Here is a 23964-nt window from a genome sequence, read left to right on the forward strand (position 1 = left end):
GGGAGGCCACTCCATATATGTTTGTTCTGTATGTTAATGTCTCCCTGGTCCAGTCTGACTCTTACACTCCTCTCCCCTCTGGTCACTGACGTCAAAGCTCAGCCACACGGACCACGACAGGTCATTGAAGGAGAAATCCAATATTTGGGGTGTTTTTTCAGTCTGCCTAGATAATTATGACGGATTGTGTTTCAGACACAATTATAGACTACAGCAAGTGTTTTTCTTACTTCTGCACCAGGAAAGTTCAACTAATTAAGTTATTGGTTAAACAAGCCTACTATCTGATCAGAAAATGTTTGGAGTCCTGTTTTGTACCAAATTACGTGGTCTTTGTGTTTCAGCAATGGTTTGATCGCCCTAGTGGTGGGCAAATGTGGTTGTCCTTGTTATATTTCTGGAAGGTGGATTTTCAAAACTGATGATTGAAAATTGCTAAGAAATCACTATGAATTCTTTATATTGCGGTTATGGTAAATGGTCCATCTACCAATGAAATTCTGAAATGTTCGTATTTGCATTACATTAGGAAATTGAACATTTGGCATGTATGATATATCAATACCAAATTAATGGACATACTGTAAATAGGAAAATAGAAAAGCTGTGACATTTTCGTTTGATGGTTTAAAAAAGAAGACAGACTGGATATAAAATGGATATAACAATACAATTCTTTTACACCCTCAAACACCCCCATTACATTTGACATTTACTACCAATTAGCTGAAATTGTAAATCTGATTGAAAGAAAACTGCTTCATGGATTACAGTTTCTCTTGAGCTGCAGATCTATTTCAGGATGTGGAATCATCAAATATTCAGCTGAAAGTCCTAGTGACTCACCTCTGGGAAAGACCATTCTGGGGAGTAGTCAGTCACTCCAAACAGCCTCCCTGCCTCTGGCAGCAACGCCAGAGCTCCCTGCTCCACTTCTGAACCCTGAATGGGGGCTGCTCCTGCCCCCCGGCCCTCTCCAACCCCCTCCTGGGGCATCAGAGCAGGGGTGTAGAGTGCACTGCCCCCTGTCCCCACCTCAGCCCCCCCTCCGCCGCTCTCCACCGAGATGAAGTCATTAATGAGATCAGAGAACTGGTTCCCGAACGATGCCTCAAAGCCTTCCAGGCTGATTCCCCCTCCTGTCCCCTCAGCTCCCCCAGCCTCCCCCACAACCGGCTGGGGGAGAGTAGAGCTGTACAGCCCCCCCTCCATGGCTGCTCCGGCCAGAGACCGAGGACTATCCACCACTGAACTGTTAACTCCTGCATCCCTGACCCCGTTACAGAATAGGTCATTCTCTCCTCCTGTTTCTTGTCCTCCCTGTCCTCCTCCACTCCTGGTTGGTGGTTGTAGGTATTGTTCTCCACCTCCACCAACACCTGTGTTGTTTTTGTAGGCCTTGTGCTGTTCCCCAGGCTTGACTAGGAACTCTGCCCTCTTCTGTGGCTCTTTTTCTGGGCTATTCACCTTCCCAGATGTCCCAGTGTTACGCTGGTCTTTGTTCATTTCCTGCCCCCCAACAGGAAAGCTCCCCAGCCCAACCAGCCCGCCCTGCCCAATTCCCTCACTGTTGCCATGTTGGTCAGGGGAAGGTTGGTGGATGTGTGTGTGAGGTTCTCCGTTGGTGCCTGTAATGTCAGTCTGTGGTGTGGTAGATAGGCCCAGATAAGCCTGGGTCTCCCCTGAATCTTTGCCTGTCTCTGAGGCACTGATCTGAGGCAGGCTGGGCTGGATGAGGGGGGTCTGGGGTGAAGCCTGCAAGAACAGACTGGGGGAGTGAGGGTGTAACTGCTGTGCCAAGCTCTGGGCACAGGCTGATGACATCACGGCACTGAAGTCCATCTGCTCCAGCGCGGTGCTTGGGCTCAGGCCCGCCCCCTCTCCTGCATACCCACTCTGATTGACCAGAGGTTGTTCCAGGGGCGTGTCCTCGGTCTTGATGTTGTTAACGAGTGCAGCGTTGAAGACATAGCTGTTAGCCGTTATTGACTGTGGAGCGCAGCGCAGACCTTCATCACCTTTACAGCTGTCCCCCTCTGCCTTCCCCCCTCCTCCCCCATATGTCTGACCCTGCTTAGGGTTGTTCAGGAAGCAGTCTGGGTCAAAGTTCATGCTGGTCTCAGGAAGGTTGACTCCAGAACCTCCTGAGTCCAGACTGCTGGAGAGGACCAACTCTCCCCCTTCTTCTCTTAAACCCACCCTCCCAGGGAACGCAAAGCGCTGGGTGTCCGGTGCAACAGCCAATAGAATCCCAGCGCTGGTGGCGTCATGTGTAGAGCCAATCAGGTGGGCGTGTTCAGCGGTGTACACCGAATCCCCCGTTACCGTGGCAACCTCAGACATAAACACAGCAGCAGAGCTTTGTGATAGGCTGCTGGCCAGGCTGAGGGCAGGACTATCAGCAGTCATGTCACTGGTGATTGACAGTGGGGAACTCTGTGTGGTGTCAGGAACCTCCACCTGATTTGTGGATGTGGAGGAGACTTCCATACTGCTCTGGGGAAGCAGAGTGGGTTTGGGCAGCCTGCCATTCTTTTTCTCCCCTCCTCCTCTGCTCCTAACTCCCGATCCAGGATTGGGCTCTGTCTGCCCCTCAGACACATCACTGTTCTGCACTTCTGACCCCGCCCCCGGCCCTGACCCCGCCCCCGGCCCCGGCCCTGCTCCTGTCTTTGCTTCTACTTTGGGGGAGATGATACGATGTTTGGCTGTGGAGCATTTCTGGTGCAGGCTACTCCCGGCACCTGGGAGACAGAGGACAGTGACCAAGAGATATGAAGGAGGGTAGGAGAAGAGGGATAAAGACAGAAGGGCGGGTTAAGACAGAAAGAGAAGGATGAAGACAGACAGAGAGTAGAAACAGAAAAGATATATCACTGTTACATCACAACACACTAACACAGAAAAGGGTTGGAGGCTATGCTTGGCAGAGTTAGTGGGGCTATTCCCTTCCTGGTTGGTCATGTTTGGTGTCTCTTTGGACAGAGTCACAGGTTTGTTCCCTGCTGACATAAAACCTGCTTGATTCAGCGGATTCACTGAAACTGTTGTCACGAGTACTGAACACAAAGTTTGGAGATGATGTTCAGAGACCATCTTCAAAATCTTCCAGTTTACTTGTTGTTTCTCATGTTATAATGGTCTGTGACCAGTTAGAGATGTTGCCCTAGGGCAGAGACCTTCAAGACCCAACAATATTGCCTAGCTGTCAAAAGATGCAAAAATATATTTTTTTAACTGTCTAAATCTAGCAGTTTGTTTTGACTGAATCCTATTTTAAACATTTAGGTGTTGTCATTTCATTTCAAGCCTCAGGAGGTGTTAAGCAGACACATTAACAGTAGAAAATGAAAGGACTGTGTTCAGCATCAACAATCCTCCAGCTCACTGTAGAGCCACTCTAACTCATGTTCACTCATGACTGATGAATGCTGGGTATTCTGGGCAGACACTCTTTGCCTCCGTGTCTCCCCTGTGTAGGAGGACAGACAGCCAGCCACACACAAACACAGATATTTAGATATTTTATTTGAGGCCTCAAATCAAATTAACATTCAGTAAGGACTGAAATATGCCAAATGTTTCTAAATGTGAGGAGAAAGACAGACTTCTCCTTTACCACAGAAGGTCGTCATGGAGCCGTATTGCACTAGATTTGACCCGTGACCTTATAGCCTGTGATATGAAGGCCATGTACTTTCAGCCTGTGAATATGAAGGCCATTTACTTTCAGCCTGCAAATATGAAGGCCATGTACTTTCAGCCCGTGAAGATGAAGGCCATGTACTTTCAGTCTGTGAATATGAAGGCCATGTACTTTCAGCCTGTGAATATGAAGGCCATTTACTTTCAGCCTGCAAATATGAAGGCCATGTACTTTCAGCCTGTGAATATGAAGGCCATGTACTTTCAGCCTGTGAAGATGAAGGCCATGTACTTTCAGCTTGCAATATGAAGGCCATGTACTTTCAGCCTGTGAATATGAAGGCCATGTACTTTCAGCCTGTGACTATGAAGGCCATGTACTTTCAGCCTGTGAAGATGAAGGCCATGTACTTTCAGCCTGCAATATGAAGGCCATGTACTTTCAGCCTGCAATATGAAGGCCATGTACTTTCAGCCTGTGAAGATGAAGGCCATGTACTTTCAGCCTGCAATATGAAGGCCATGTACTTTCAGCCTGTGAAGATGAAGGCCATGTACTTTCAGCCTGCAATATGAAGGCCATGTACTTTCAGCCTACAATATGAATGCCATGTACTTTCAGCCTGCAATATGAAGGCCATGTACGTTCAGCCTGCAATATGGCCATGTACTTTCAGCCTACAATATGAAGGCCATGTACTTTCAGCCTGCAATATGAAGGCCATGTAGTTTCAGCCTACAATATGAAGGCCATGTAGTTTCAGCCTGCAATATGAAGGCCATGTAGTTTCAGCCTGCAATATGAAGGCCATGTAGTTTCAGCCTGCAATATGGCCATGTATGTTCAGCCTGCAATATGAAGGCCATGTACTTTCAGCCTGTGAATATGGCCTGTGACTATAAATATTGTAAGCTTGCACTGATAGCCAAGGCTGTTATTCATATACACTGCTCTAAAAAATGAAGGGACCACTTAAATCACACATCGGCTCTCGATGATTGAAATATATTCTAAATCTTTACTGTACATTGTGAAATTCGTTGAGAACAAAATGACGTAACAACGTTCAATGGAAACCAAAATCACCAACCATTTTAGGGCTGAATTCAACTCACACCAAAATTCAAAGTAAACAATTGAAATCACTGGCTGTTCCAACTCTGCGTGAACTAAATCACAGCAACTCATAATGAGACTCAGTAGTGTGTATGGCCCCCATGTGCCTGTATGCTCTCCCGACAACAACTGGACATGCTCCTGATGAGATGGTGGATGGTGTTCTGGGGGATCTCCTACCAGACTTATATCAGGGCATCAGTGAGCTCCTGGACAGTCTGTGGCACTACTTGGCGATGTCAGATGCACCAATACATAACATCCCAGAGGTTCTTAATAGGATTCAGGTCTGGGGAACGTGTAGGACAGTCAATTGGCATCAATGCCTTCGTCATCCAGGAACTGCCTACACACTCTGGCCACGTGAGGCCGGGCATTGTCCTGCACCAGGAGGGACCCAGGGCCCACTGCACCAGTGTAAGGTCTGACGATTCGTCTCAGGGTGAAATCCTGTAACCTAACAGCAGTCAGGGCACCGGAGGCTGGTTAGACCCTCCAAGGATATGCCTCCCCAGACCATCACTGACCCACGGCCAAACCGGTCAGGCCGGATGATGTTGCAGGCAGTGTAATATTCACCACGGCGTCTCCAGACTCTTTCACGTCTGTCACATTATGAACATGCTCTCATCTCTGTCCCTGTCCTGTGAAACCTCAATGGGCTGCAGGTACCGCCTCATGCTAACAGAAATGACAAGGACACTAGCAAAACGTAAAACTAGAGAATAATCAGTCAGGAAAGAAATGGAGAGAGCAGGTTTTTGTGGCCAACACCAGCAAAACCATTCCCTTTTTGGGGTTTGTCTTGCTGTTGCCTCTTCAATGCACCTGTTGTCACATTCATTTGCACCAAAACAGGTGACACTGATTCACAATCACTTATGCTTCCTAACTGGACAGATTAATATCCCCGAAGTTTGATTGACTTATACTGTGATGATTATGTATTCCCTTGTTTTTTTGAGCAGTGTATATATATGGTTTCATCTGGTTTCTCAGCCTGCAATCTAGTTTATAACCACTGAGAGGCAGTGTGGTTACTCAAATCGATAATCGGAAAGGAAGAACTAGACTCAGCTCTGTCATACCTCGTGTAGGGAATCATCTAATGATTTGGAACTAGACTCACAGCTTTATCATACCTCATGTAGGGAATCATCTAATGATTTGGAACTACACTCACAGTTCTCACCATGCTCATGTGAATAATTAACTAATGATTTGGAGTTTGGGAATTAATTCTTCTATGACAGAAGATAGAGGAAGGGGAGATCAGGTTGTAAAAGGGTTTGAGTTCAGGGGTTAAAGAGATGACTCACACATGGGTTTGAGCTGTCCAATAAGCTCCTCCTTGCTCCACTTGGCCCACTCCTTCCTGTCTGTGTTGATGGAGCAAAGGACCGGTCCGCACGGCTTCCCACTGTCATCCACTGCCGGCACGTTGAGGTAGTGGACCAATACTATGTCTGGGTTCTACACAGAGACACCAGGAGACACATTTAATCACATTCAGGTAGTGGAACAATACTATGTCTGGGTTCTACACAGAGACACCAGGAGACACATTTAATCACATTCAGGTAGTGGAACAATACTATGTCTGGGTTCTACACAGAGACACCAGGAGACACATTTAATCACATTCAGGTAGTGGAACAATACTATGTCTGGGTTCTACACAGAGACACCAGGAGACACATTTAATCACATTCAGGTAGTGGAACAATACTATGTCTGGGTTCTACACAGAGACACCAGGAGACACATTTAATCACATTCAGGTAGTGGAACAATACTATGTCTGGGTTCTACACAGAGACACCAGGAGACACATTTAATCACATTCAGGTAGTGGAACAATACTATGTCTGGGTTCTACACAGAGACACCAGGAGACACATTTAATCACATTCAGGTAGTGGAACAATACTATGTCTGGGTTCGGCCCATTTAAAAAACTAAAATGGGTAGACAGAGAGGACAAAACATTGTGGGGGAATAAGAGGAGGCAGAGACTGAAACATCAGCCAGTTGATACTGTTATCAACCACCGCATGGTGAAGCCAGCACAGTGTCCAGACACCATGAAAGCAGACAACAGGAGTTTCCCTACTGTATATCTAAAGCAATCTACCAAGGCAAAACCAACAACCCACATCAACAAAGGGTCTTAGTTGTTTATTTTTCTTATTTTCCACCTGCTTTGGGAATGTAAAAAAAAATTCACATGCTGTTAAAGCCATTAAAGTTACATTTAATTTAAAGAAAGACAGATATGAGAGAGACACAAAGTAAGTGACTGAAATAAATTAAAATTGAATTGAGAGAGACAGACAGAATGATAGACTGAGAGACAGACAGAATGAGAGACAGACTGACAGACAGAATGAGAGACAGACAGAATGAGAGACAGACTGACAGACAGAATGAGAGACAGACAGAATGAGAGACAGACTGACAGACAGAATGAGAGACAGACAGAATGAGAGACAGACTGAGAGACAGACTGACAGACAGAATGAGAGACAGACAGACAGAATGACAGACAGACAGACAGACAGACAGAATGAGAGACAGACAGACAGACAGACAGACAGAATGAGAGACAGAGAATGAAAGAGAAAGTGTTCGAGATTTGCTTTAGCAATGTTATTTTTCACAATTACATAAAGCCTTTCAATTGAATTTGAATGAAAGAGAAGAAGAAATATAAGAGATAAGAGAAAATGTCAGGCACAGACAGAGTGACAGACAGAGAGATACATACAGAGACAGTATAAAGAGACCAAGACACAGAGACAGTATAGAGAGACACAGACACAGAGACAGTATAAAGAGACCAAGACACAGAGACAGTATAGAGAGACACAGACACAGAGACAGTATAGAGAGACACAGACACAGTACAGAGAGACACAGAGACAGAGACAGTATAGAGAGACACAGACACAGAGACAGTATAGAGAGACACAGACACAGTATAGAGAGACACAGACACAGTACAGAGAGACACAGAGACAGAGACAGTATAGAGAGACACAGACACAGAGACAGTATAGAGAGACACAGACACAGTATAGAGAGACACAGACACAGTATAGAGAGACACAGAGACAGAGACAGTATAGAGAGACACAGACACAGAGACAGTATAGAGAGACACAGACACAGAGACAGAGACAGTATAGAGAGACACAGACACAGAGACAGTATAGAGAGACACAGACACAGAGACAGTATAGAGAGACACAGAGACAGAGACAGTATAGAGAGACACAGACACAGAGGCAGTATAGAGAGACACAGACACAGTGACTGTATAGAGAGACACAGAGACAGAGACAGTATAGAGAGACACAGACACAGAGACTGTATAGAGAGACACAGACAGAGAGACAGTATAGAGAGACACAGAGACAGTATAGAGAGACACAGACACAGAGACAGAGACAGTATAGAGAGACACAGACACAGAGACAGTATAGAGAGACACAGACACAGTATAGAGAGACACAGAGACAGAGACAGTATAGAGAGACACAGACACAGAGACAGTATAGAGAGACACAGACACAGAGACAGTATAGAGAGACACAGACACAGAGACTGTATAGAGAGACACAGACACAGAGACAGTATAGAGAGACACAGAGACAGAGACAGTATAGAGAGACACAGAGAGAGAGACAGTATAGAGAGACACAGAGACAGTATAGAGAGACACAGACACAGAGACAGAGACAGTATAGAGAGACACAGACACAGACACAGAGACAGTATAGAGAGACACAGAGACAGTATAGAGAGACACAGACACAGAGACAGAGACAGTATAGAGAGACACAGACACAGACACAGAGACAGTATAGAGAGACACAGAGACTGTATAGAGAGACACAGACACAGAGACAGTATAGAGAGACACAGAGACAGAGACAGTATAGAGAGACAGAGAGAGAGAGACAGTATAGAGAGACACAGAGACAGTATAGAGAGACACAGACACAGAGACAGAGACAGTATAGAGAGACACAGACACAGAGACAGAGACAGTATAGAGAGACACAGACACAGAGACAGAGACAGTATAGAGAGACACAGACACAGAGACAGAGACAGTATAGAGAGACACAGACACAGAGACAGAGACAGTATAGAGAGACACAGACACAGAGACAGAGACAGTATAGAGAGACACAGACACAGAGACAGAGACAGTATAGAGAGACACAGACACAGAGACAGAGACAGTATAGAGAGCCTGGGAACCCGGTGGAGAAAGGAGGGGAGGTTGGGGAGGGGAGAGAGAATGCGGGAAAAGGAAAGTAGAGGTCAATGAGGAGTTCAGGCATTGCATGTCAGAGAAGAGATTCTCATAAAAGTTTAAACAGCTCAACCTCCCTTGTCACTCTAACCATGATGTGTGTGTGTGTGTGTAAGCTTGCTCAAGTGGTTGTGTGTGTGTCTGTGTGTGTGCCTGACCCATCAAATCATTCACTACAAGTCACTCAGCTCTGGCTCCAGGAGTGTATGAAAGATTCAGGACACACACTTGAGTTAGGTGGAATATGTCTGTGTGTACACACAGGCATGGGTAAAGACCCATCATGTTGCCTGTCACCATTGACTACAGCCCCTACCCATCTTTTACATGATTGAAATAAGTATGTGTGTGTTAGTGTGTGTGTCTGTTAGTGTGTGTTAGTGTGTGTGTCTCTTAGTGTGACTGGTATTCTGTCTCTGTCCCTTATATGAGCAGCAGAGTGAGTCAAACATCTCTATGAATAAATAACACGCTCCTATACACAGGGGACAGCAGTGTGTGTGTGTGTGTGTGTGAGTGTGTGTGTGTGTGTGTGTGAGTGTGTGTGTGTGTGTGTGTGAGTGTGTGTGTTTGAAGCCTGCCAGTGAGTATGCCACACACATACAGAGACGGGCCTGTACATCTCCAGCTCAGTGGAGTCTGACTAGGTCAGATGCTGCTGTGAAGAGGCCAACACCTCAGACCTGAGTCCCCTGTCCATTCACACCTGTGATGAACACACAGGACCCGTGTCAACCCAATACAAGTACATCACTCTGACTCGCTTCTCATTACAGGAAGCTCCAGCTGACTGACTGCTTTCACAAGGATATAAGGAATGGCTCAGGTGGGAGGGGCTTACCTGGAGCAGCCAATAGCATCTGCGATGGAAGGTAGGGATGATTGAGGAGTGGACATAACAGCCATACAGACACTGAGAGAGAGAGATAGGGACAGGGTTAGAGTTACAAACACACACGTGGGTTTTCGTCCATGACATCACACCATGATCACAAGGTGGAGGAGAACGTCATCTACAGGCTGCAGTGCCTCCTCTCGCCAGCAGAGGATGATGTCACACTGTCAGAATGCAAAAGAGAACGGAGACAGAGAGAATGAAAGACAGAGAGAAAGAGAACAAGAGAGAGACAGACAGACAGACAGACAGAGAGAACTTCTATTGAATGAGGCATGATAGCAGTGATGACCTTGATGGTTACCCCTCTTCTCTCATCCCCTCTTCTCTCTTGCCCTCATCCCCTCTTCACTCTTCCCCTCTTCACTCTTCCCCTCTTCTCTCATCCCCTCTTCTCTCTTGCCCTCATCCTCTCTTCACTCTTCCCCTCTTCACTCTTCCCCTCTTCTCTCATCCCCTCTTCTCTCATCCCCTCTTCACTCTTCCCCTCTTCTCTCTTCCCCTCTTCTCTCATCCCTTCTTCTCTCATCCCTTCTTCTCTCTTCCCCTCTTCTCTCTACCCCTCTTCTCTCTTCCCCTCTTCTCTCATCCCCTCTTCACTCTTCCCCTCTTCTCTCATCCCCTCTTCTCTCTTGCTCTCATCCCCTCTTCACTCTTCCCCTCTTCACTCTTCCCCTCTTCTCTCATCCCCTCTTCTCTCATCCCCTCTTCACTCTTCCCCTCTTCTCTCATCCCCTCTTCACTCTTCCCCTCTTCACTCTTCCCCTCTTCTCTCTTCCCCTCTTCTCTCTTCCCCTCTTCTCTCATCCCCTCTTCTCTCATCCCTTCTTCTCTCTTCCCCTCTTCTCTCTTCCCCTCTTCACTCTTCCCCTCTTCTCTCATCCCCTCTTCACTCTTCCCCTCTTCTCTCATCCCCTCTTCTCTCTTGCTCTCATCCCCTCTTCACTCTTCCCCTCTTCACTCTTCCCCTCTTCTCTCATCCCCTCTTCACTCTTCCCCTCTTCTCTCTTCCCCTCTTCTCTCATCCCTTCTTCTCTCATCCCTTCTTCTCTCATCCCTTCTTCTCTCTTCCCCTCTTCTCTCTTCCCCTCTTCTCTCATCCCCTCTTCACTCTTCCCCTCTTCTCTCATCCCCTCTTCTCTCTTGCTCTCATCCCCTCTTCACTCTTCCCCTCTTCACTCTTCCCCTCTTCTCTCATCCCCTCTTCTCTCATCCCCTCTTCACTCTTCCCCTCTTCACTCTTCCCCTCTTCTCTCATCCCCTCTTCACTCTTCCCCTCTTCTCTCTTCCCCTCTCCTCTCATCCCCTCTTCTCTCATCCCCTCTTCTCTCTTGCCCTCATCCTCTCTTCACTCTTCCCCTCTTCTCTCTTCCCTTCTTCTCTCATCCCTTCTTCTCTCTTCCCCTCTTCTCTCATCCCCTCTTTTCTCATCCCCTCTTCACTCATCCCCTCTTCACTCTTCCCCTCTTCGCTCTTCCCCTCTTCTCTCTTCCCCTCTTCTCTCATCCCTTTTTCTCTCTTCCCCTCTTCTCTCTTTCCCTCTTCTCTCTTCCCCTCTTCTCTCTTCCCCTCTTCTCTCTTCCCCTCTTCACTCTTCCCCTCTTCTCTCTTCCCCTCTTCTCTCATCCCTTCTTCTCTCTTCCCCTCTTCTCTCTTTCCCTCTTCTCTCTTCTCTCTTCCCCTCTTCTCTCTTCCCCTCTTCACTCTTCCCCTCTTCTCTCTTCCCCTCTTCTCTCATCCCTTCTTCTCTCTTCCCCTCTTCTTTCTTCCCTTCTTCTCTCTACCTCTCTTCTCTCTAGCCAAAGGCAGAGTGCATTTCCATACATTTCCATTCTTTATGAGGGTCCATCTTCCCCAAAGGCTGTTCCCTTCATCATCCCTCTCTGTCCTTTTATGCCTCCCTCTCTTCCTCCCTCCCTCTCTCCCTACTTATCTCCCTCCCTCTCTCTCCTCCCCCGGTAATTCACAGTCTTTATGTCTACATACACAATCCTCCCTCACTGCATACGTGCAATTACTGTTCCTGCTGAATAATCAATTATAAAGCTGTGACATGTGACTCACACATGCACTTGGACGCTTACACACACACACACACAGACACACAGACACACACAGACACACACAGACACACACAGACACACAGACTGGATCGATACTCCTTTCTGTTCCTGCTGAAGGAAGCATTGACATCATCTCTGGCCTGAAGCCAATCACACATTTATCCTCCAGAAAGGGTGTGTGTTTTTGTGTGTGTGTGTGTGTGTGAGTGTGTGTGTGTGTGTGAGAGTGTGTGAGTGAGTGCATTGGTAACATAAGAAACAGCTACAGGGGAGATGTTACAGATTGATGTCACACAGAGGGAGAGCAGTCCAACCCTCTTCTTTCTTCCCTCCTTTTCCATCTCATTAACCTCACCCCCTCTCCTTCCTCATCCCCTCCCTCAACCTCCCAACATCTCCCTCCCTCCCTCCCTCCCTTCTACCTCCCCCCTCCTCTACCTCCTTCCCTCCATTATCATTCTCTATTCTGAGTTTTCTATGTGATTCTCTAGTGATGTTCTATTTACAATGTGTGTGTGTGTGTGTGTGTGTGTGTGTGTGTGTGTGTGTGTGTGTGTGTGTGTGTGAATGAGTGTTTACCTCCACTCCCTGGACTTTAAGCTTCATGTGGTCCTCCCTGGTGGTCTTGCCATCCTTCCTCTTCTTCCAACAGTATCCATCCTTCCTGTACTTCACCTTCTTCCTGTTGTAGAGGATCATGGAGCCATTCTGAGGCCTGGGACACAGGACAGATACACCAGTCAGACAGGTGATAATACTGTAGATCGCCGTCATGTCACTCATGGCACAGATGACTAAGCCTCTGACAGTCTGCACGCACAGACTCTCTCGCAACCATCAGAAAAGGAAACAATTTAAAACAGTGAACTGACCAATAAAAGACAAGTTCTTCGTAGATAAACGTCTCAGGTTTTACTGTGGTACAGTGACCGTGCAGCCTTTCCTCTACAGGTAGCCAGGTGTTCTTGTGTCTGCCCTCGGTTCACTGCTGCTGGTGTGGTTCTACAAATCTCTGTCATTTCACCCCTCTGTGTTCCATGGTCACAGCTCGCCGTACGTATGCTAACTTATTAGCTCTCTCACACACACTCGTTAATATTTCAGCAGAGCGCTTTAGCGGCACACTGTGAAAACTGTTCACTCAGCTCCTGTTCCTCAAAGCATTGAACACCCCAACCCCCCCCACTCTTTCTCACACACACCGACACAGACACACACACACATTGTGTACACTTAGAGGGCAGATGTACTCCTGGGTGTTCGATGAGCTCAATGTCATTCCTGGAACTCCTCAATCAATCACCATATTACTGAAAATGTAAGACGAATGTGTGTGTGTGTGTGTGTGTAAAGTGGAGTATTTGCCACCTTATCTCTTAAAAACAGACAGAACAAGCCAGTCAACAATCAATAAACCACACACACACACACAACAACCCCTCCAGTTTACCCCATCATCTTTTCTTCTCTCCTATGTCCTCATTGCCTTTCCTTCTCTCCTATCCCTCAATCTTTCCTCTCATCTTCTAAATTCTTCTCTTTTTACTCCCCTCCTTTTTTCGTTTCCCTCCACAGTAAAATTACATGTCCAGAGATCCCAGGAATCATAGCCATTTGTTTTTGGAATACCCAGTTAAACTGAATGTACTTGAAGCTTGTTTTCTTTGACACCTGAAATGTTTTGTGTTTCAGTGTGTTTCAGTGTGTTTCTTCTCAGTAGTAGAACCACTTTCAGATCAGATCAGAGCTGGATCTAGTATATGTTTCAAGCCAATGTGACTCATCCCACTGCTGTTGACTCTAATTATGTTACAGAGAAGATAAGGGATGTGTAACAGTCTTCTTTATGATTCCACCAGCAGCACCACACATGCAGGCATGCTCTCTCTCTCGCACACACACACACACACAGTCAAACACACACATAATACACCTTCTAACACAACTAACAAACTGCACAGAAGAGTTTTTGAGTGTGAGAGAAGAATAATTAAATTAAGGGAAGGTTTGAAAATCTTGGCTTGCCCATAGACACCTGTTCCTGTGTGTATCAAAGACCCCTGGTTCTGTGTGTATCAAATACCCCTGGTTCTGTGTGTATCGAATACCCCTGGTTCTGTGTGTATCAAATACCCCTGGTTCTGTGTGTATCAAAACCCCTGGTTCTGTGTGTATCAAATACCCCTGGTTCTGTGTGTATCAAAACCTCTGGTTCTGTGTGTATCAAAGGCCCCTGGGTCTGTGTGTATCAAATACCCCTGGTTCTGTGTGTATCAAAGGCCCCTGGTTCTGTGTGTATCAAATATCCCTGGTTCTGTGTATATCAAAGACCCCTGGTTCTGTGTGTATCAAATATCCCTGGTTCTGTGTATATCAAAGACCCCTGGTTCTGTGTGTATCAAAGACCCCTGGTTCTCAGTGTATCAAAGATACAAAATAATTAGCTTTAAGTAATATCCATATTAATTGTATTTGATTTACTAACATTTACAGTGGTTGACAATAAACATGTATTGTGGTTGACAAAGGTTTGCTATGACTTGGTGAATTAGTTTCTCTAGATAATAGACTACTTCCAATCATATGTTTAAAAAAATGAAACATTCCTTTAATGAATGAATAAGTGAGTAAACTGAACAAAGAGGATGACAAAGGGACAGGAGCCTGTTTTTAGAATGTTATAACCATAATAGGAGGCTGCTATTACAATGAACCACAATATAACTCAATGTTATTGCCCAATACAACATATACTATAAGCCTGTTACTATAATGTTATAACCTTGATGAGAGTCTGCTATTAGAATGTTATAACCCTGATATGAGACGCTATTACTAAAGGAACACGATGTAAGCCTGCTACTGGAGCATTAACATGATCCTGCTATAAAACCCTTTGTAATGGTGATTTGAGCCCCATACAACAGCATAATCTACCATAATCTGGCTCCATTTCTTTGGGGTTGTGAATTGAATGGATCAGGGTCACTGGCTGTCAATAGCTGCCTTCCCTCAGACTGCTAGTGAGAGTCAAAACCAATTACCATAGATCTAAGAGCTGGTTGCAGGCTGGTCTCCAGTCAAATGTTAACTAGATTAAAGTAAACCGAGTGTGACAGTAACCCAATACCATATCGACCCATGGACATATGATTAAATTGATATACACTGTATGCTAATAGCTCAACCTCAAACTCTGACGGAAGTTGATAAATAATATTGTCTATAAACGTAACCAATTCCTTCAGATCCACATAATGGTGTCTTAGGCTTGGACTCTCTGGGTAGGGCACTATGGTAAGATTTGTCATATGTTGAGGTCTGTTCATGATGTATTAACTCTCTTTTTTTCAATATCCTTTCTCTCAATTCTATTTCAATTCATACATCATAGCAATTCAATGTGCTTTACAAAGAAAAATATATGAAGGTACAATAACATAACAATATATATTATGTTTAAGCTACTTTGGAAACTACTACTAAACAGACATCAGTCCTTGGTTCTGGTAGTGGTACCGAGGCCCAGAGAGACAAACTGGCATCATGGCATTAGACTCCAAGGTGTTATTTTAGAGTTTGACCTCAATTTTGAGGCCCCATCTGTAATTAGCATTAAAAGCATCGCCCAAATTCATGAAGTGAAAGTGTATGTCCCGAGACACAAAAGCTGCTTTGCAAGTGGAAACTGACTCAAAAAACACTGTTGTTTTGACTGTGATGAGTCGTCAGTATGTCAGTGTTTATTTGCCCTGTATGCATTGTTTGGAGTTTTCGTCAGAATATTTTACAGGCATTGTTTGGAGTTTTCCTCAGGAAATGTTACAGGCATTGTTTGGAGTTTTCCTCAGGACATTTTACAGGCATTGTTTGGAGTTTTCCTGATAAATCATGTCAGAACCTTTCCACCTTTAATGTGACCTATAACGTGAACAATTCAATCGAAAAACAATCTGAAATATTTGAGGGATTTTTTATTTTTTTTTAATAACTCACAATAACCTGTTTGCATAAATGTGCACACCCTTAAACTAATACTTTGTTGAAGCACCTTTTGATTTTATTACAGCACTCTATTTGGGTAGGACTCTATTAGCATGGCACATCTTCACGTGACAATATTTGCCCACTCTTCTTTGCAAAAGTGCTCCAAATCTGTCAGACTGCGAGGACATCTCCGGTTCACAGCCCTCTTCAGATCACCCCAGAGAAGTACAATTGGATTCAGGTCTGGGCTCTGGCTGGGCCATTCCAAACCGTTAATCTTCTTCTGGTGAAGCCATGCTTTTGTGGATTTGGATGTGTGCTTTGGGTCGTTGTCATGCTGAAAGGTGAACTTCATCTTCAGCTTTCAAACAGACGCCTGAAGGTTTTGTGCCAAAATTGCCTGGTATTTGGAACTGTTCAGAAATCCCTGCATCCTGACTAAGGCCCTGGTTCCAGCTGAAGAAAAACAGCCCCAAAGCATGATGCTGCCACCACCATGCTTCACTGTGGATATGGTGTTCTTTGGGTGATGTGCAGTGTTGTTTTTGCACCAAACGTACCTTGTGGAATTATGGCCAAAAAGTTAAACCTTGGTTTCATCAGACCATAACACATTTTCCCACTTTTGGGAGACTTGATGTTTGTTTTTGCAAACTTCAGCCGGGCTTGGAGGCTTCCGACTTGTCACCCTACCCCATAGCCAATTCATATGAAGAATACGGGAGATGGTTTTCACATGTAGCACACAGCCAGTAATTGATAGAAATTCCTGCAGTTCCTTTAATGTTGCTGTAGGCCTCTTGGAAGCCTCCATATCAGTTTTCTTCTCGTGTTTCATACATTTTGGAGGGACGTCCAGTTCTTGGTAATGTCTCTGTTGTGTCATATTTTCTCCACTTGATGATGACTGTCTTCACTGTGTTCCATGGTATATCTAATGCTTTGGAAATTATTTTGTACTCTTCTCCTGACTGATATCTTTCAAGAATGAGATCCCTCTGATGCTTTGTAAGCTCTTTAAATGAGTCACTTTAAATGATGGCAGGTGTGTAATGATTTGTATTTAACATGAGTTTGAATGTGATTGGTTAATTCTGAACACAGCCACATCCCCCGTTATAAGAGGGTGTGCAAACTTATGCAACCAGGTTATTGTAAGGTTTTTATTTTAAATGTTTCCCCCTCGAAGATTTCAGTTTGTTTTTCTATTGAATTGTTCATATTATAGGTCACATTAGAAGTGGGAAAAGATCTGACATGATTTATCTTTGTCTCATTCTTTTACATCACAAAAACGTGGCATTTTAACAGGGATGCTTATTGAGAAATGTGCAATACTCTATATAGTTTGGACTAATTGAGACATGTTTAGTACTCTATATAGTTTGGACTAATTGAGACATGTGCAGTTCTCTATATAGTTTGGACTAATTGAGACATTTGGTGTAATCTGGAGATCTGAACTTGATATTTTTTACTTGTTTACTTTCTCTCTATTCTCCATCTATCTACCTTTTGCTCCATCTTTTTCTCCTTCCATCTATTTATGCTTTAGCATATTCATATTAGATGTGAAATCCTGCTAACCTCTCTCTTAAACACACAGGTCCCCATACAACCTGAATTAAACATCACTCATCATCATACATTTACATCCATTAATGCAACATATATTGCATTAATGGATGTAAATGTAGCTGAGTAGGGTTGGATCATTTCACATTCACACACTTCTAGATAACATGCTGAATATAATGTACGTGTGTGACTGTACATGACTGTGTATGGGTTAGTGGGAGTGTGTCTTACCTGGTCTTGGGTGATGTTGTCAGCCATTCTTCATGTTTCTCAAATGTGATCAGATACGCCGCTATCTCCTAGAAAGAGAGACAGAAATTGTTTTTTTTAGCGTGCTAGTGCAGTGTGTGCATGTGTTTGTTTGGGAGAGAGATAAAGCCCAGAGGATGTTTCTAGGTGACTTGCCGATGACAACTCCCAGCCAGTCACTCTCTTATCGGTACTGCAGAGTTAGAGTTTGATTAGAAAGTACACCTGGAGAAGCAACCGAATCAGACACAGAGCAACACCGAAGGTCCCCCTTCAATGAAGACTTACTGCTTTCCCCAAAATGTTCAGAACACACTAAAACATTCAGGTAGGGGCCAGCGTTGTCTTGGCTGTGAAGTGTGGGACCTAATATAGACAGGTGTGTGGCTTTCCAAATCACTTCCAATTAATTGAATGTATCACAGATGGACTTCATTCACGTTCTAGAAGCCACTGTATCTACAAGGAAGTGTCATCATCACCAAGGTGGAAGAGGTAGCAACCTGGTAATGGCAACATCATTAATATACATAGAAAATACAATTGGCCAAGGATACAACCTTAAAAAACACACATAAATACCGGCAGAGAAAGCAGCCCCTCTGATTAGACAGATTTTATACGGTCAGAAGTGCTCTGAGAGCCCTGGGTTGTTGAGTCTATTAATTAGGATGTGAAGGTTGATGGAGTCAAAGGCTTTAGCCAAATCAATAACAACAACCACACCAAACTGCCTGTAGTCTAAAGTTGAGGACATTCAGCTCTGAAGCCTGACAGTACAGCAGAGAAAAAACACTGTGGGAGATGACTGTTCATTCATTCAAAAACATCTGACAGGCAGGGCAAGATCCAGATAAGCCTTTAGCAGGCAAGATCTAGATTGTCTTTTAAAATTGGAGGACTTATAATACTTATAATTACTTGTTTAAAAGGTAAGGGATGAGATAAACGGCATCAAAAAAAGGGCACAGATTATCAAGCCCAGCTCTTTTGTAAAGCTCCAGATTTTGATGCGCATTCTACACCTGGTTCACCAGTACTGGCTGAAAGGAGAAACAGAATCAGCTCAGACAGTTAAGAGCTGTTGTTTAAAAAGGCCCGCTCATTAAAGTGTTTTAACAAGCGTTGGAAAAAAATAAAACCGAGATGGCATTGCGAACATTAGCAATACTACAGTGATCACTAAGGTATTGGCAGGAGGCTAAAGAAGTGTGTTTGGCAGGCATATTAGTGATAATAATGTCTATGAGAACACCAATGCTATTCGGGTGGGGGCCTGTACAGTTTTGGTAAGCTGTGCAGATTTATGTGAGTTGAGCATATTATATCACAGGTCAGTTCACCCATTAACACAAACTCTGAAGAGGGTTCATGGGCAATATGTTAAATTAGATCAGTTAGCAGACTGCAACAATGAGAAAAACATTTCTTGAGAGATAGGGCTGTGAAAATGTTTATGAATATAATGCAAAGTTCGGTCAACAACGGTAAACACTTATTATTTGTTTTAATGTTGTGGCACCTATTTGACAGATGATACATAGGCGTAAGGGCTTAAAATGTTCAATATATGGTGGCATTCTGTAATAAACCCCAAGGCTACAGAAAAAGCACACTTTTCTAATGATGCGCAATTACATATGTGAAACTAAATCTTTACCACACATCATCCCTGCTGTATTATACTGACATGCGTAATTCAAACAAGTTGCATGATAACATGAAAAGAGATGTAAATGACCCATAGTTTTACTACAATGCAGAGAGAGTGAATTGAATATCAGCCTTGGAAATACAAGCACCGGTGGGCACCATGATCAATCCTGGTAGCCAATATATATAACAATAACATCCTTGCTGAGACATGAGAGGCCTATAATGTCTGTTGAATCCCCAGGGAATTGTTTGAAGGGTGCTCGTGGGAGGAATCAATGGATGTACCAACTTGTTGCTGCAGAGTTATTTTCCTGCTGTGTGAAACTGGCAAATAAAGGTACAGTCTCTGTACTGCATGCTCTCTGTGACAACGAGAAGAAGTAGTGTGTGTGATGTCAAGATTGACACATTATCCCATAAACCTGTCCAGACATATTATGCACTATGGTATAATCAAATTTTCTATCCATGAATGGGTGGGGTCCACTGAGGAGCAAAGCAATATACAGCACTGTTGTAACATCTACCTATTCTATCTATCTATCTAGCTATCTAATCTATCTACATCCTGTTTCCATTGATCATCCATGAGATGTTTGAACAACTTGATTGTAGTCCACCTGTGGTAAATTAAATTGAATGGACATGATTTGGAAAGCCACACACCTGTCTATGTGTGGTCACTCAGTTGACAGTGCATGTCAGGAAACACCAAAAACCAGTCCAAGAGGTCGAAGGAATTTCCATTCAGAGCTCCAAGACATGATTGTGATGAAGCACAGGTCTGTGAATGATACCAAAATATATCAGCAGCATTGGTGGTCCCCAAAAACACGATGGCCTCCATCATTCTTAAGTGGAAGAGGTTTAGATCCAGAAACTCTTTTCCTTGAGCTGTCCCCAGACTGAGCAGTCAGGGTGGATGGGTCTTGGTCAGGGAGGCGACCAAGACCCCAGTGGCCACTCTGACAGAGCTCCAGAGTTCCTGGGTGGAGATGGGAGAACCTTCCAGAAGGTCAACCATCTCTGCAGCACTCCACCATCTAGGCCTTTCTGGTAGACTGGATAGACTGTAGCCAGTCCTTAGTAAAGGGCACAAGATACCCCACCTAAATGACTCTCAGACCATAAGAAACAAGATTCTCTGGTCTGATGAAAACAAGATTGAACTCTTTGGCCTGAATGCCAAGCATGATGTCTGGAGGAAAACAGGTACTGAGTATCATCTGGCCAATACCATACCTACATGATATCCCAATATCATCCCTCAGGACGGAGTACAGACAGATCCCTGAGGAAAACCTGTTCTAGAGCAGAGGAGAACAAGAGCACACAGCCAAGACATCACAGCAGAGGCTCCAGGACAAGTCTGTGAATATCCTTCAGTAGCCCAGCCAGTGTCCGGACTTGAACCCGATCAATCATCTCTGGAGAGACCAGAAAATGGATGTGCATTAACGTTCCGCATCCAACCTGGCAGAGCTTGAGAACTTCTGCAGAGAAAAATGGGATAAACTCCCCAAATACAGGAGTGCCAAGCTTGTATTTCAAAATTGACCCACTTATTTCTTTTGTATTCCCATGAATGGAAATAGCATTTTAGTACACTCAAAATATTTCCTTAATTGATCTCAAATATTTGAAAGATACTATAAAATACATTTCATGTGTGTTATTAATATGTTTATATAAATGAATAACACACATTCAATATATTTGATATTATCATTAACATATATTAAGAATATATTGTGTCCCTTCTCATTGTCTTTTCTTTCTGAGGGCACTGTAAAACAATACAAACTAATAACAAAAGTGTTAGGTCTGGTTTTGTTTTTTCATCTCACCCTGTAAATATTTTTTTTTTATCTTAGACAGTGGTGAGTATTTTATTTTGGCCTACAAAAATGTATTTGGTACATACCCTTTTGGAATTGGCCTATTTATTTGCCTTAACCATGTTTTTTAATTTCATTTTGATCATTTGGGTATACCATTTGGTTCTGTACAACAGGCACTATAGTCATTCCACTATCTTTTTATGATAAGAGAAAGAAAACATGCTGGTGTTCCTTGTCAGTAAACTTAAGTTAAAAATATACATATGGAAAAAAAATATCTAGACAATCTATCACAGTTTAGATGGCAGGGCACAGGCGCAGAGTTGTAGTAAGATATTCCTTTAATGGAGAATTGCAAAACAACAAAGACAATCCACAGTAGCAACCTGTAACATAAACACACAAGGTATAAACAATGAACCACCCAGCAGAGTGGACAAAAGCAACTTAAATAGGGTCCCCAAACAGAGGCAATGATGTACTGTTGCCTCTAATTGAGGAGAACAAAAACGGCCCTGGCAGAGATGCCTAGAGGCCTCCTATTATGATAGGTCCTGACAATGGCCCCCAGACCAGCACAGAGATGTCTTGGGGCCTACTATTCTGCTAGGTACTGACTATGGCCCCCAGACCAGCACAAAGATGGGTAGGGGCCTACTATTCTGCTAGGTCCTGACTATGATCCCCAGACCAGCACAAAGATGGCTAGTGGCCTACTATTCCGTCAGGTCCTGACTATGGCCCCTAGACCAACACAGAGATGGCTAGGGTCCTACTATTCTGTCAGGTCCTGACTATAGCCCCTAGACCAGCACAGAGATGGCTAGGGTCCTACTATTCTGTCAGGTCCTGACTATAGCCCCTAGACCAGCACAGAGATGGCTGGAACCATCCTCATAGCCAGGACCTGACATAATCGTTCATTATTGCACTCTTTTATTGCATCAGAGGTCATAACATATCTACACAAATATCTGGCCCATTGCCCAGTCTTAGTATAGCGATTATACTGTAGGCTATGTGACAATGAGAAGATACAGTGGCTGTACTGTAGGCTCTGTGAAAATTACAATATACTGCAGGGATATTCAAATCTGGCCCTTGAAGACTGTTCCACTCCATTTTTTCATTGCAACCCTCTAATAAAGGACTTATTCAGACTTAAGACACCAGGTGGATCTGATTAATGATGAGGTAGAACAGAAAACCAGCAGACCCCGGCCCTCGTAGGGTAAGACTCGAATACCTCAATATACAGCGTCTGTTCAATGACAATGTGATCATGCTACACACATCAGAACCATAATAAGATGCCAAACACCCACATTCAATGTTATCTCCTTGCTAAAGAATACATTCCCTTTCCTCTGTTTTCCAGCTCTTATGCATGTGTTTCTGTGTGCGGTGTGTGTGGTGTAACCACTTCTTCTGACACTATTGTACATGGGCACCTCTGTTAGCACACATCTCCTCCAGCTCTAAGCTAGAGACTGATCTGGGAGAGATCCCATTCATTTATTAATCTATTCATTAACTCAAACATCCAATGGCTGTGTGTCCCCTGTGCCCTTTCAGAGAGGGAGAGACAGAGAGCGAGAGACCAATTAAAGACTTGCTGTTTAAACACAAAAGGAGAGGTCAGCTGAAAAACACAAACAAATAAATACATGCACAAGACACACAAACACATGAATACATACACAAGACACACAAACACATGAATACATGCACATGACACACAAACACATGAATACATATACAAGACACACAAACACATGAATACATACACAAGTCACACAAACACATGAATACATTCACAAGACATACAAACACATGAATACATATACAAGTCACACAAACACATGAATACATGCACAAAACACACAAACTCATGAATAAATACACAAGACACACAAACACATGAATACATACACCACAAACACATGAATACATACACAAGACACACAAACACATGAATATATGCACAAGACACACAAACACATGAATACATACATTGACACACAAACACATGAATACATGCACAAGACACACAAACTCATGAATACATACACAAGATACACAAACACATGAATACATACACAAGATACACAAACACATGAATACATACACAAGACACACAAACACATGAATACATACACAAGACACACAAACACATGAATACATACACAAGACACACAAACACACTGAGAGTATGTTTGTGAAGGTTGATTCTTAGGAAATCACTGAAAGTTAGTCTCTAAGGTAACCAGTGATGAAATGCTCTAAGCACACAGTGCGACACATCCACCCATCAAGAATGCAGTGTGTGCGCAAGAGTGTATGTGTCTGTGTGTGTGTGTGTGAATACAGGGACCAGACAAAGAACACACCAGGGACTTAGTCCAAAGACCCAATCCTAAATACCTGACCCCTCTTCAGAAACAGACATAAGCACACACACACAGAAATATATTCACACATATATTGTACGTTAAAATGTCAGGATCTTTTTTAATAACAGTAGTTTTGCTATATCAGCCTTGCTTGAACCATTAAAGGGGAATAACAACTAATATCTAAGATCTGTCTAAGTTTATAAATAGCTTGTA

The 23964-nt window shown here is 43.8% G+C and overlaps 1 long non-coding RNA gene across 9 annotated transcripts in view; it reads right to left on the bottom strand.

Moving 5' to 3' along the window:
- LOC106024722 overlaps positions 1-23964 on the bottom strand; it is an 80445-nt gene that overhangs the window by 24488 nt on the left and 31993 nt on the right. For all 9 annotated transcript variants that reach the window (XR_004574663.1, XR_004574665.1, XR_004574658.1 and 6 more), the window contains exons 4-8: positions 17841-17908; positions 12624-12759; positions 9928-9999; positions 6082-6235; positions 847-2744 (exon numbers count right to left, since the gene is read on the bottom strand). This is a non-coding gene — a long non-coding RNA (calmodulin-binding transcription activator 1). The remainder of the gene's footprint in view (positions 1-846; positions 2745-6081; positions 6236-9927; positions 10000-12623; positions 12760-17840; positions 17909-23964) is intronic.

This window comes from Esox lucius, chromosome 17 (assembly GCF_011004845.1).
Source record: "Esox lucius isolate fEsoLuc1 chromosome 17, fEsoLuc1.pri, whole genome shotgun sequence".
In the NCBI taxonomy this organism is placed as follows: domain Eukaryota; kingdom Metazoa; phylum Chordata; class Actinopteri; order Esociformes; family Esocidae; genus Esox; species Esox lucius.